We start from the raw sequence: 12,965 nt of genomic DNA, 5'->3' as shown, positions 1-12,965 counted from the left end.
TGAAGGGAAACAGCTCAGGGGACCTTCTTTAAACTGGGTTCATAGAAGGCCTCTCTAAGTTAGGATATGCAGTCGGCCAGGTGAAGAGCCCAGAGAAGAACATTCCAGGCAGTGAGGGTAGCAAGTGCCAAGGTCCTAGGGCAGGAAGAAGTGGGGTCTGTGGCTTGGCCTATTCTGAGGAAGGGAAAGCAGGCCTGGGTGGCAGGAGCATGGAGGGCAAGGATGAGAGTGACAGATAGTGAAGTGGGGAAGGAAGCAGGGGCCAGACCATCACAAGCAAGAAGCCATACAAATTGCCTGAGAGCCTATGGCAAAAGCGCCATCCCAAGGTTGGCGGAGGGGCTGGAAGGGAGGGCCTCTAGGGGAGTCACTTTTAAGCAAAATCTTATAGCAGTGATTCTTAAAGTGTGGTCCCCAGACCAACAGCATAAGCATTACTTGTGAATTTGTTAGAAATGCAGGTTCTCAGGCCCCACCCCAGACCTACTGCATCCCCCAGAGCACAAAGAACCAAGCCTGTACCCAGTAGATGCTCCATGTACTGAATGGTTGAGTTGCAAGCTGCCCAGCTCCATAATGTGCCCCACTGTTAAAATGCAGAGTCCTGTGATGGGGGCACACTGCGGCCAGCAGGTCGCACCCACCCGGGCACAGAGGAAGAACAGGGCCCGGCTCACGTGGGTTCGGCTGATTTCAAGGTGCAAAAGTAGAGACAGAAAGTGAGAGAGCGGCATGGATATACATACACTACCAAATGTAAAATAGATAGCTAGTGGGAAGCAGCTGCATAGCACAGGGAGATCAGCTCGGTGCTTTGTGTCCACCTAGAGGGGTGGGATAAGGAGGGTGGGAGGGAGACACAAGAGGGAGGAGATATGGGGATATATGTATATGTATAGCTGATTCACTTTGTTATAAAGCAGAAACTAACACACCATTGTAAAGCAATTATACTCCAATAAACATGTTAAAAAAAAAAAGTAGAGACAGAAATGCATCTCTACAGCTCTGTCAAGTGAAACTTCACACTTGGCCTGCGTGTGCCCTGGGGCAGTGCTTAGACTTTTACAAGGTGTGGAAGGAATGAACATTCATTGGAAGACTTTAAACTGGTCTTGACTTACAAAAATCAGGCCAAAAACAAACAAACAAAAACAAAGGAAAAAACACCAAGTAGAAGGGAAATTACGTTATCTTCAACCTCAGCTAACTCAAGACCAGCTGCAGAGGATGTTACCAAATTATCTTTTAAGAAAACCCACCTTGGGGCTGGGAACGAGCCTGAGACGTCAACCCCCGGGGGTCCTTTTGAAAAGAAAGTTTTCCGCCTGCGATCAGAACAGAACAGAACAGAATGCTCACTTTTAAAAAGCCGCCTCCTACAGCACTGCAGAGCCTCAGTCCTGGACACTTTAATTGCTCTGAGAGAGCAAGTTAATGGGTTTTAATGAAAATAGAACCCAAATGGGCATTGAGTCTGCTATTTTTTTGCAGCCAGGGGCACTGCCAGAGTTGCAATTCCACAGGTGTTAGGGATGGCCCCCTTTATGCAGCGAGACCCTGCTGAGAATTACCTAAGGGAAATGGGCTCATGGAGTCAATAATTTGAAAGTCCACAAAAAGCAGTTGGCGAACTCTCTCATCTGTGGCCTGTTCTATCCAGGAAAAGACAGGTCAAATCATGTCCTCAAATCACCACAGGCATTAAAAGCTTGGGCGTGGCATGTCCGGTACCGGTGTGGCCAGTGAAGTTCATTGGCTGCTCCTCCAGCCAGTTCCAATCTTCAAAAAGTAAATAGGGTGCCGATTTTTATCTCATTAGTGGTTTTAGGCAGGATCATTTAGTAATGAAGGACTCAGGCCCTGGGCTGAAGCCACCTGGGTTCGAAGCCCACGTTGGCCACTTTAGAGTTGCCCAGCTTGGGGGCAAGTTGGGTACCTCTGCGCCTCACTTTTCTCATCTGTAAAATGGGTGTCATGATTGTACTGGTGTCGTAGGGTCTTGAAAGCACTGAATGGGTGGTCTGTAAAGTGCTTAGAGCCGTGCCACACCCACGGTAAGCCCTAGAATAGTTCTGGCTAGTGGGGGAGATTGGGAATCAAGTAGACACGACGATTTCAGACAAGCATAGGCCCAGGAAGCAGGTACACAGACTAATGTGATGGAGAAACTGCGAGAGGGCTGTGGGTGTAAGGAGTAGCCAGGCTCACAGAGGCAGAGAGAGCAGAGGCCCAGGGCAGGAAACAGCACAGAAAGGCCAGGGCGGCTGGAACACAGTGGAAGAGAAGGAAGTGAGAAGTGGTTGTAGCTGCTGGTGAGGGTCAGATCCTACAGGTGCTTGGAAATCAGGGCAAAGGTATTATTATAAAAGTGACGAGGAAACAGAGAAGCAACCGAGCCCAGTTATCTTTTTGAAAGCTCGGAGACCATTCTGGCTGCTGTGCAGGAACAGACTAGGAACAGACAGGTCTGGGAGGGATGGCCTTTGGGAACAGGGAGACCTCTTGGGAGCCTGCTGCGGTCATGCAGGGACAGACGGAGCTGCCTGGACCAGCGAGGGGATGAAAGAAGTGAAGAGAGCAGAGGACGAGGTGATGACTGAATGTGGGGGAGGGAGAGAAGTGCAGGTCCAGACGACGCGCAGGCTTGTGGCCTCGGAACCGCGATGAGAAAGCCCCAGGGAGAAACAGGTTTGGCCAAGATGATATAATCCCACCTGGCTCACAATGTGGCCCCTCCGCCTTTACCCTGGGCATGCTGTGTGTAGTTTCCCACCGGGCTTTTGTCACTTAATTTCCACGCTGCTCCAAGATCCTCATGATCGCTGCTCATGCTTAGGGCATAAGAATGTGCAGTAGGTCTGCGCTCCCGTTTACATCACCACCTGCCCCTGCCCGGTGACTGAGCCTGTTTCCAATCCTGACAGTAACCAGGATCGTGGTCCTTCCTGAGACTTCCTGGCAGCTTGGACGTGGAGCCCCTGAGCAGCACCCATGGTGGGGGGAAAGCACTTTGGAGTTTGGAGTCTTTTTTAATCTTATAACTCTTTCATAGTTTAACTGTGTGTGTTGTATTTGGTTACATAAATAAAATGTAAAAGATTCAGACAATCCAGAACAGAACATGAAGTCCCCTTCACCATTATCTCCCCTGCCCAGCTCCCAGCGCCTCCCTGCAAGTAACCATCATCAACAAACAGGCAGCTTCCTTCCAGACCCCTTTCAACACCTTTACACTCTTATGCTCATCCTTTATGTATGTTGGACCTTATTATACATCTGTTTTTACCAAATAATACATCTTGTGGGAGAGTCAGAGATCTAGCTACCATGTTTGCTTTTTTTTTTAACAGCTGCACAGTTTTTCTAATATGGTGGTATTATATTTTATTGAATATTTTATTTTGTTTATTTACTCACCTTCTCTGAGGGTTTGGGCTGTTTACTAATTTTCACAATGCTTCCATGAATGTCGCTGGACTTATATTCGGGCTCACAGGCAAGAATTTCTGTCCAGCAGATTCTTGGAAATGGAATTGCTGGATCAAAGGGCAGGTACACTTAAAATTTTCATAGCTTCTTCCAAATTATCTTCCCCAAATGTGCCATTTTCTTAAAAAAAAAAATTCCTTTGGTTACAAAAAGTAATTCATGTTCTTGCAAAACGTGTATAGAATACAAATAAGACCAGAAAAGAAATTTTAACACACTCATAATTCCATCACCCAGGAATAACAGCTATTAACATATAATTTAGTTATTTGAGCTTTTTACTGTATCTCACAAAGATGTTTTCAAGTCATTAAAGCGTCTTCTGTGGTGACATTCTAGGTTGTTAATGTGGTTTAGGGACAAGATGAGGAAAGCTTGTGTGGAAGGAGGGAAACTAAAAAGAATTTTTTTTTTTTTTGCGGTATGCGGGCCTCTCACTGTTGTGGCCTCTCCCGTTGCGGAGCACAGGCTCCGGACGCGCAGGATCGGCAGCCATGGCTCACGGGCCAAGCCGCTCCGCGGCATGTGGGATCTTCCCAGACTGGGGCACGAACCCGTGTCCCCTGCATCAGCAGGCGGACTCTCAACCACTGCGCCACCAGGGAAGCCCTAAAAAGAAATTTTTTAAAGACTGTGCTAAACAGTTGATAGCCCATGTGCAGGATATGTTCACCTGAACTACTTACGTAGAAGAATTATTCTACAACGCTGGTTCTTGGATGTCTCTGAGAATCTGATAAAGCTGTCTCCTTCCCAGCAATGTGTATGATCACACAATTTACATATAATTTCAGGGGTTCATGTCCCTTCTTCCCCCACCAGAAAAAATTCATTGTCTACAACATCATTTTAAATGGTTGCATTGAATGCCTCAGGGTGGCTGAAGCACAACTCATGTAACCCATAGGGTGTTAAGAATATGGACTCGAGTCAGACACACCCCATCAAATCCTGGCTCGACTGCATGCTCTTCAGTCCCTCTGCCTGTTCCCTCACTTGTAAAATCCAGACAATAATAGGTGGGTTATAGGGTGGTTGGGAGTTTAAAGCGTTCACGTGCATAAAATGTTTAAAACAGGGTCTGGCCCATGATAAGTGCTAATTAAATGTTAGCTCTTATTATTTCCAGTGTTTGGCTTTTGTAACATTTCTAACTCTATTTTTGCACACTTCTGTAATGAATTCCCAGGGATAAATTCCTAGATGTGGAATAGCTGTGTATTTATAAGATTTTGGATACATAATGCAAAACTCCTCTATAAAGATTCAGATTCAATCATTATCTAGGACTGAGTTTCCAGTGGTGAATAGATGAATGAAAATCCATGCCTTGGTGGAGTTTACATCAGAAAAGGGGTAGACCGTAATCAAAATAAGGACGTGACCCATTAGAAGGTGACAAGTGCTGTGGAGGGAAATGAAGCAGGGCTGGGGTGGGAGGGCTGGGATGGGGTGGAGGTTGAGGTTCTGAAGGGACCTGAAGGAGGGAGGGAAACGGGAGGACCATGTTCCAGGCCGAGGGGACAGGGGACAGGTCCGAGGGCTTGGGGGCAGGAACGTGCAGGGTGTGCCTGAGGGGGATCCAGGAGGAGAGGAGGACGGAGCCGGAAGACGGCAGGGACGCTTCACAGAGGGCCCTCAGGCTGAATCAAACTACACTTTGGGAGCAGTTTTAATTCTGTCCGACGATCAGTCTAGGAAGGATGAAGTAGGTGTTCAAGGGGACAATTGGAATGAACTGAAATTATGTCTTCCTTGTTTCAGTCTATGCTTAAGGACACTAAAAGGAAAAGACAGCTCTCAACGTTTCTCCAAGAAAATCAGAGGTTCCTTGTTTTCTGAGTAAAACATGTGAATGTCTCGCATACTCAAGTCCAGTCTTTTTTCTTTTTTTTCTTCCTAGGACAGTAAGAACCAAGAACAAAATGAAAAGACACAAGCTTGTTTGGTTTGTTCCTGGGCTGTGTTCCCGGGACAGTCTGTTTGCCAGGTGTGTGATTCTGAGATGATGTTTATCAAGGGAACTTAGGTCTAGAAGTCTGAGATGACATTGCCCAGGGTCGAGAGTCCCTGGGCCCCACGCCTCACCCCCTCCTGTCTTCCCTGCACCCCGCGGCCACAAAACATCAGCTCCAGAGATGCATGCAGGGGGCAGAAAGTCCAGCTCAGAGGTTGCAGTTCAGGGCAAAGAAGTAGCAAACCACAAGTTCATCTTGGGGACACCATGGTGGAGATAAGTGACCTGGAATTTCTACCCACTTCCTCCAACTGCAGAACCTCTGCTTCAAATAAACCAGGAAGTTCTGGGGGCTTGGGAAGGACCAGACTTTGGGCTGAAATGGTTAGAAATGAGGGGAGACGAATGGGTGTGGCAGTGAGGCTGGTGGGTGTGGGTGTTGCCATATGGGGTCAAAGCTGAGCCCTGACAGGACACTTGCTCCTCCTGTTTGGGTGTCATTTACACCTTTACAGGCGCTCCCATCGGTGACTCGGCTGGTCGACAATATGTCATTGATCGTCTACTGCGTACACTAGGCACAGGGCCGGTGCCACAGGAGAGGTTATAAAGAATCATACCCAGAGGAGCTGCCAGTTCCCGCCGGGGAGGGAGGGACGCTTTGCTCCACTTGTTGGCTAAGTGCCCCGCAAGCCTTGCCTGCTCCAAGTTAACACCAATCAGCTGGATGTTTCTTTGTCTCCGCGCTCTCCCTTCCTTCCCTCCCTTCTTTCTGTTTTGTAGATGGTACAGTTTTGTCATTATGAGCTGGGGTTAGACATAATAGATATCTTCTCCTGATAACTGTACCTCAGTTTATTTTAATTTTTTAGCAAGCTTCAATAAGCAAGTTTAAATGCTTGTTGAAAAGATAAAACTATATAAAAACATCCAAAGAAGGGCAAACCTTCACCGCGTTTACTTCCTGCTCTTCCTCTCCCGAGATACCCACTGTTAACATATCAGTATTTATCTCCCAGCTTAGACCCTTTTTTCCCTGTACACACTTATTTCTGCATTCCGTTGGTATACAGAAAGAGAGTATAAACTCTTGTTTAATTCACTTCTGTACTTCCAGCTTCAGGAACATGATAGACACTGAAAATATTTGTTGAACAAATGACTTAAGAATTTCTGAAATTTGTCCTTCTCATTTAAAAATGCACCATGGACCGCCTTCCATGTCATCCAGCTCATTCTTTCTATGGCTGCGTAGTATTCTATAGAATGTCTGCACGGTTGTTCAACCACAACCCTATTGTCAGACGTGGGCTTCCCCCTGCTTTCAGTACGAAGCCCTTGCGCCTACCTCCTCCCACACTCACGTGAGTATTTCTCTAGGCAACTGCGGTAAACAGAATAATGGCTTCCCAAAGATGCCCATGTCCTAGCCCTCAGAACTTGTGAATTTATTTCCTTCCATGGCAAAAGCACTTGCAGGTGTGATTAAGCTGAGGCTCTTGAGATGGAGTCTCCTGGATTATCAGGTGTGTCCAATATAAGGCACCTTATAAGAGGGAGGCAGGAGGCTCATGGTTGTGGGCGGAGCTGCACGGAGGAAGCTGGGGGAAAGCAGGAGCTGTACTGACAGAGCAGAGGTTGGAGTGACGCCATTGCTGGAAGGCACCATAAGCCAAAGAACGCGGACAGTCTCCAGAAGCTGGAAAAGGCAAAGAAATGGACTCTCCTCTAGAGCCTCCAGAAGGAATGCAGCCCTGCCGGCCCATTTTGGACTTCTGACCTCCAGAACTGTAAGATAATCAATTTTGGGGTTTTTTCCAATTTTTTTATAGTGATAAAAATTTTATAGTGATAAAATTTACTGTCTTAACCATTTTTAAGTATACCGTTCAGTGGTATTAAATACATGCATAATGTTTCATCAACACCATCCATCTCCATAACTCTTTTCATCTTGTAAAACAGAAATTCTAGACCTATTAAACAATAACTTGCCATTGCCCCCTCCTCTCTGCCCTGGCAACCAAACTTCTACTTTCTGTCTCTGATTTGGACCACTCTAAATGTCTCATGTAGTGGAATCATATGGTATTCGTCTTTTCGTGGCTGGCACATTTCACTTAGTATAATGTTCTTAAGATTCATCCATGTTGTAGCATATGTCAGAATTTCCTTCTTTTTTAAGGCTGAATAATACTCCATTTTATGGTGGTGGATTTCTAGGCAGAACTGAGACAGGCATTCTTAGCTGAGACGCCAAGAGGTGGTTAAAACAGTATGAGAACATCAAGGTAGCTGATTCCAAGCAGAAAAAACAGCTGACAATGTAGCGATGTATTTGAATCTGCTGTAATTAAGATTTTCCACAGGCTGTGGGGTGGGTGAGAGACCTCGTTGACAATTTTATCAAACTTGTGATGTTTAAGTTCAACAAAACGTTTACATAACAGATTTTAGAAGGAAATTAAATGTTTTTGTTTCACTTTTCTATTTTTAAAAAATATAAATGGGCTAAATGAAAGCTGATTAGATGTAGAATACTAAAGTGTGTAAATATGTCAGGGTCTAAAGCCTGTGGAGACACAAACAGGTGTGAGAAGTTCCATGCTCTTGATCAAAAATGGGTGTGTAAAATCCTAGAGAAGCTTTAATTAAACAGTTCAAAAAAGGTAGCTCCTTTCTACAGGTGTTTTGCAGATTTTGATAGTTGTAGATTCTTTTTTTGCTGTGTTGTAAAAAAAAAAACAAAAAAGCTAACTGTTTTAAACCAGAAAATTTTGTTTACCCATTCATCTATCAATGACCACTTGGGTTACTTGTACGTTTTAGCCATTGTCAGTAATGCTGCTATAAGCATTGGAGTACTAATACCTCTTTAAGATCCTGCTCTCAGCTCTTTTGGGTATATATCCAGAAGTGGAATTCCTGGATCATATGGTAGTTCTATCTTAAATTTTTTGAGGAACCTTCATACTGTTTTCAACAGCAGCTGTATCAGTTTTTCTTTTTTTAATTAATTAATTTTATTTTTGGCTGCGTTGGGTCTTCATTGCTGCACTCAGGCTTTCTCTAGTTGCGGTGAGCGGGGGCTATTCTTCCCTGCAGCACATGGGCTTCTCATTGCGGTGGCTTCTGTTGTTCTGGAGCACGGGCACTAGGCATGCGGGCTTCAGTAGTTGTGGCACGCTGGTTCAGCAGTTGTGGCTCATGGGCTCTAGAGCGCAGGCTCAGTAGTTGTGGCACATGGGCTTAGTTGCTCAGCGGCATGTGGGATCTTCCCAGACCAGGGCTCGAACTCTTGTCCCCTGCACTGGCAGGCGGATTCTTAACCACTGCACCACCAGGGAAGTCCCTGTACCAGTTTTTAATATTCTGGTCAGCAGTGCTCAAGGGTTCCAATTTCTCCACATCCTCACCAACACTTGTTTTCTGGGTTTTTCTGTTGTATCTTTGTTTGTTTTTAGTAGTAGCCATTCTAATGTGTGTGAGGTGATATATCATTGTAGTTTTGATTAGCATTTCCCTAATGATTAGTGATACCAAGCATCTTTTCATGTGCTTATTGGCCATGTGTATATCCTCTTTGGAGAAATATCTATTTAAGTCCTTTGCCCATTTTTTTTTAATTTTTAAAATTTTTATACAATTTTAAAAGTTACACTAGATTTATTGTTATTACAAAATATTGGCTATATTCCCTGTGTTGTACAATACATCCCTGTAGCCTATCTTACACCCAATAGTTTGTACCTCCCACTCACCCACCCCTATATTGCCACTTCCCTCTTCTCTCTCCCCTTTGGTAAACCACTGGTTTGTTGTATTTTTTAAGATTCCACATATAAGTGATATCATACAGTGTTTGTCTTTCTCTAACTTATTTCACTTATCATAATGCCCTCCAACTCCATCCATGTTCCTGCAAATGGCAAAATTTCGTTCTTTTTTATGGTTGAGTAGTATTCCATTGTGTGTGTGTGTGTGTGTGTGTGTGTGTGTGTGTATGTATCACATCTTCTTTATCCATTCATCTGTTGATGGACACTTAGGTTGCTTCCATATCTTGGCAATTGTAAATAATGCTGCTGTGAACATTGGGGTGCATGTATCTTTCCGAATTAGTGTTTTTGGTTTTTATATATATATATATATATATATATATATATATATATATATATACATACATACATACATACCCGGGAGTGGAATTGCTGGGTCATATGGTAGTTCTATATTTAGTTTTGTGAGAAACCTCCATACTGTCTTCCATACTGGCTGCACCAATTTACATTCCCCCCAACAGTGTACAAGGGTTCCCTTTTCTCTACATCCTTGCCAACATTTATAGTTCATGTTCTTATTAATGATAGCCATCCTGACAGGTGTGAGGTGATAACTCATTGTGGTTTTGATTTGCATTTCCCTGATGATTAGTGATGTTGAGTATCTTTTCATGGGCCTGTTGGTCATATGCATTCCCTCTTTGGAAAAATGTCTATTCAGTTCTTCTGTGCATTTTTAAATTGGGTTGTTTGTTTTATCAATGTTGAGTTGTATGAGCTGTTTATATATATGTTGGATATTAATCCTTTATCAGTCATATAATTTGCAAATATTTTCTCCCATTCAGTAGGTTGTCTTGTTTTGTTGATGGTTTCCTGTGCTGTGCAAAAGCTTTTAAGTTGAATTAGGTACCATTTGTTTATTTTTGCTTTTTACTTTAAACCCTTATATATATGATTAGCAAATATTTTCTTCCGTTCTGCAGGTTACCTTTTTACCCTGTTGATATTATCTTTTGATGCACGAAATTTTTAATATTCATGAAGTCCAATCTATCTTTTTTGTTTTGTTGCCTATACCTTTGGTGTCGTGTTCAAGAAATCATTGCCAAATTCAGTGTCATGAAGCTTTTTTCCTGTTTTCTTCTACGGGTTGTATAGTTTTGGGTCTTACATTTAGGTCCTGATCCATTTTGAGTTAATTTTTATACTTGGCAGTAGGTAAGGGTCCAGCTTCATTCTTTTGCGTGTGGATATCCAGTTTTCCCAGCACTGTTTTTTAAAGGATTGTTGTTTCCCCATTGAATAGTCTTGGCACCCTTGTCAAAAATCACCTGACCATATATATGAAGGTTTATTTCTAGGCTCTCTCTTTTATTTATTTATTCTTTTAATTTTTTTTGCGGTACGTGGGCCTCTCACTGTTGTGGCCTCTCCCGTTGCGGAGCACAGGCTCCGGACGTGCAGGCTCAGCGGCCATGGCTCACGGGCCCAGCCGCTCCGCGGCATGTGGGATCCTCCCGGACCGGGACACGAACCCGTGTCCCCTGCATCGGCAGGCGGACTCTCAACCACTGTGCCACCAGGGAAGTCCCTCTGTACTGTTTTGAGAGCCTTCCTCAGACCCAAACTGGCTTCCCTGATGGGGCAAAGCAAGCTCCGGAGCCCCTCCGTCACCCGCCCCAGGATCCAGTTAGCAGCTGTTATCACTTGTGTCAGTGTAACTTATTCCACCCTCGCTCCTTCCCAAAGTACTCCTTCTACCCCACACATGGCTTCCCCTGAGAAGAGCTCTGGTTAATTAATACGATCTTCCCTCGGCTTGCTGCATTTCCAATGTGCCATGGCGGCCTGTACGCACTGGCATCCCAGGAAGCCCCCCGGCACACCAGCCCCTCAGCCTCACTCTCCTCGCAGCTCTCGGCCGTGGAGGGTGAGACTACCCTATTCCTGGGCCTCGCTGCCAGGGGAGCCTGTATGCTTGGGTATTTTCTGGTTCCAAAACATTGCCAGTGACCTGCTCTCTCTGATCCTTGATGAGACTTCTCACTTCAGTAAAGATTTGCAGATGCATCCAAATCCATCACCTGGAAAATACCGAGAACCGTTGTGTCCTGTTTGAGTGGGGCCACTCAGGCTAATCGTTTCCGCAGGGGCAGTGGAGGGCCTGCATTGCTGCATCCCAGGGTCTTACATCCTTGACTGGAAGCATTTTCCAAGCCCACTGCAGCCTAGATAGAAAACTGCAGCGAGACTTTCCATTAGGCGGTTCTAGAAATGCCACCTTAGAGAACCATGAACTTGCCTGCGAGTGACAGGACTGCAGGTATTAAACTGTGTGTGCCCTGCTGTCCCAGGCCTGCAGGCAAGGGCCCTGGCATCACCCACTCCATTCCCCTCCATACCGTCCCTGGAGGGCCCTGCCGTTGCCCAACAGGTTCTGGGAGATAGAAAGGAGAAGAACCATCCTGAGGGAACTGAGGTCAGTGGCAGCACATCTGCAGCAAGGGGTACAGGGCTGCTGTGCCAACTCGTCCATTCAATACACTGTGAGCAGTGCCTTCTGGAATTGGGTTCTGGCTGCAGTGCAGAGGCCTGGCAAGGGTGGGGCAGACATCCGTGAGTGAAGGAGAAGTTTTCTGGAAAGGAAAGTGAACATCTCATGGGAGCTGTATGATATTACAGAGAATGGTCACTAGACTGGAAGTGCCTGTGCCGTCTGTACCTGGACCCCCTTTGTGCTCAAAAAGATGTGAACACTTTTTGGAACTTCAGTGGGCTGTGTTTCTTTGAGACCCTGCACCAGGATTGGATCCCATGGGTGTCAGAGCCTCAGTGGGGTTCCATGTGCTTTGCCCTCTATAATCCTCACAACCACCCTGAGATGATGGTGGTGGCGTTATTATCCCCATTTTACAGATGAGAAAACCTAGGACCAGGCAGATTAAGTGACTGGTTGAAGATCTCCCATGACTGGTTTGTGCAGAACTGGGATTTAGAACCCTGGCCTGGACACCTCACCTCTTCCCACCTCCTTGGTGCTGTGTTCCCTGAGTCAGAATGGCCCGGCCCAGACTTGGGAATCCTATGCTCCAGGACCTGGAATTGGCCAGAGCTCTCAGAGCCGTAAATAGACCCCATTCCCAGTGGGATGTGCTGTGCGGAGACACTGAGTCTCCTTGCAGCCCAGGAAAAGCATCAGCAATGCCCATGGGGAGAGTCTGCAGGGCTGCTCCCCCCTGCCGCCACCCCCCTCCCCCCCGGGGAGAGCATGGAGCTGCAGGTCCCACAGGGAAGGAAAGCCAGCCCAGCCTGGCTTTGTGCCTTTCTCCATTTGGCCTAAGAACGGAGGACACCCTTTGGGTACCCCAGGACTTCACGCGCCGTGAGGGCCACAGTGGCCAAGAGCAGATAAATCTGAGTGAGTCCTTCTCAATGGGCTGTCGGCTTGAGATTACAAATAAGTGACAGTTTCCATAATTATTGCGCAGTCTATTCTGAAGCAAGGGTGGATGCGGGTCAGGGCTCTAGAATCAGCGCCGGGTTCAAGTCCTGGTCCTTCTGTGGTGTTGGCCTCATCATGACCTCAGGCAAGTGAGCCAGCTGGCAAGACTGACCTTGGACTCGGATCACCCTCACGGCTGCTTTCCCTCCAGACCAGCACCCACCCAACCCCACCCAGCACCCATCCCCACAACCAGCACACGAGTGGTGCCAAGACTCGCAAGTGGTGT

Source organism: Hyperoodon ampullatus (assembly GCF_949752795.1).
Source record: "Hyperoodon ampullatus genome assembly, chromosome: 18".
Classification (NCBI taxonomy): Eukaryota; Metazoa; Chordata; class Mammalia; order Artiodactyla; family Ziphiidae; genus Hyperoodon; species Hyperoodon ampullatus.
This window is presented reverse-complemented; position numbering follows the sequence as displayed.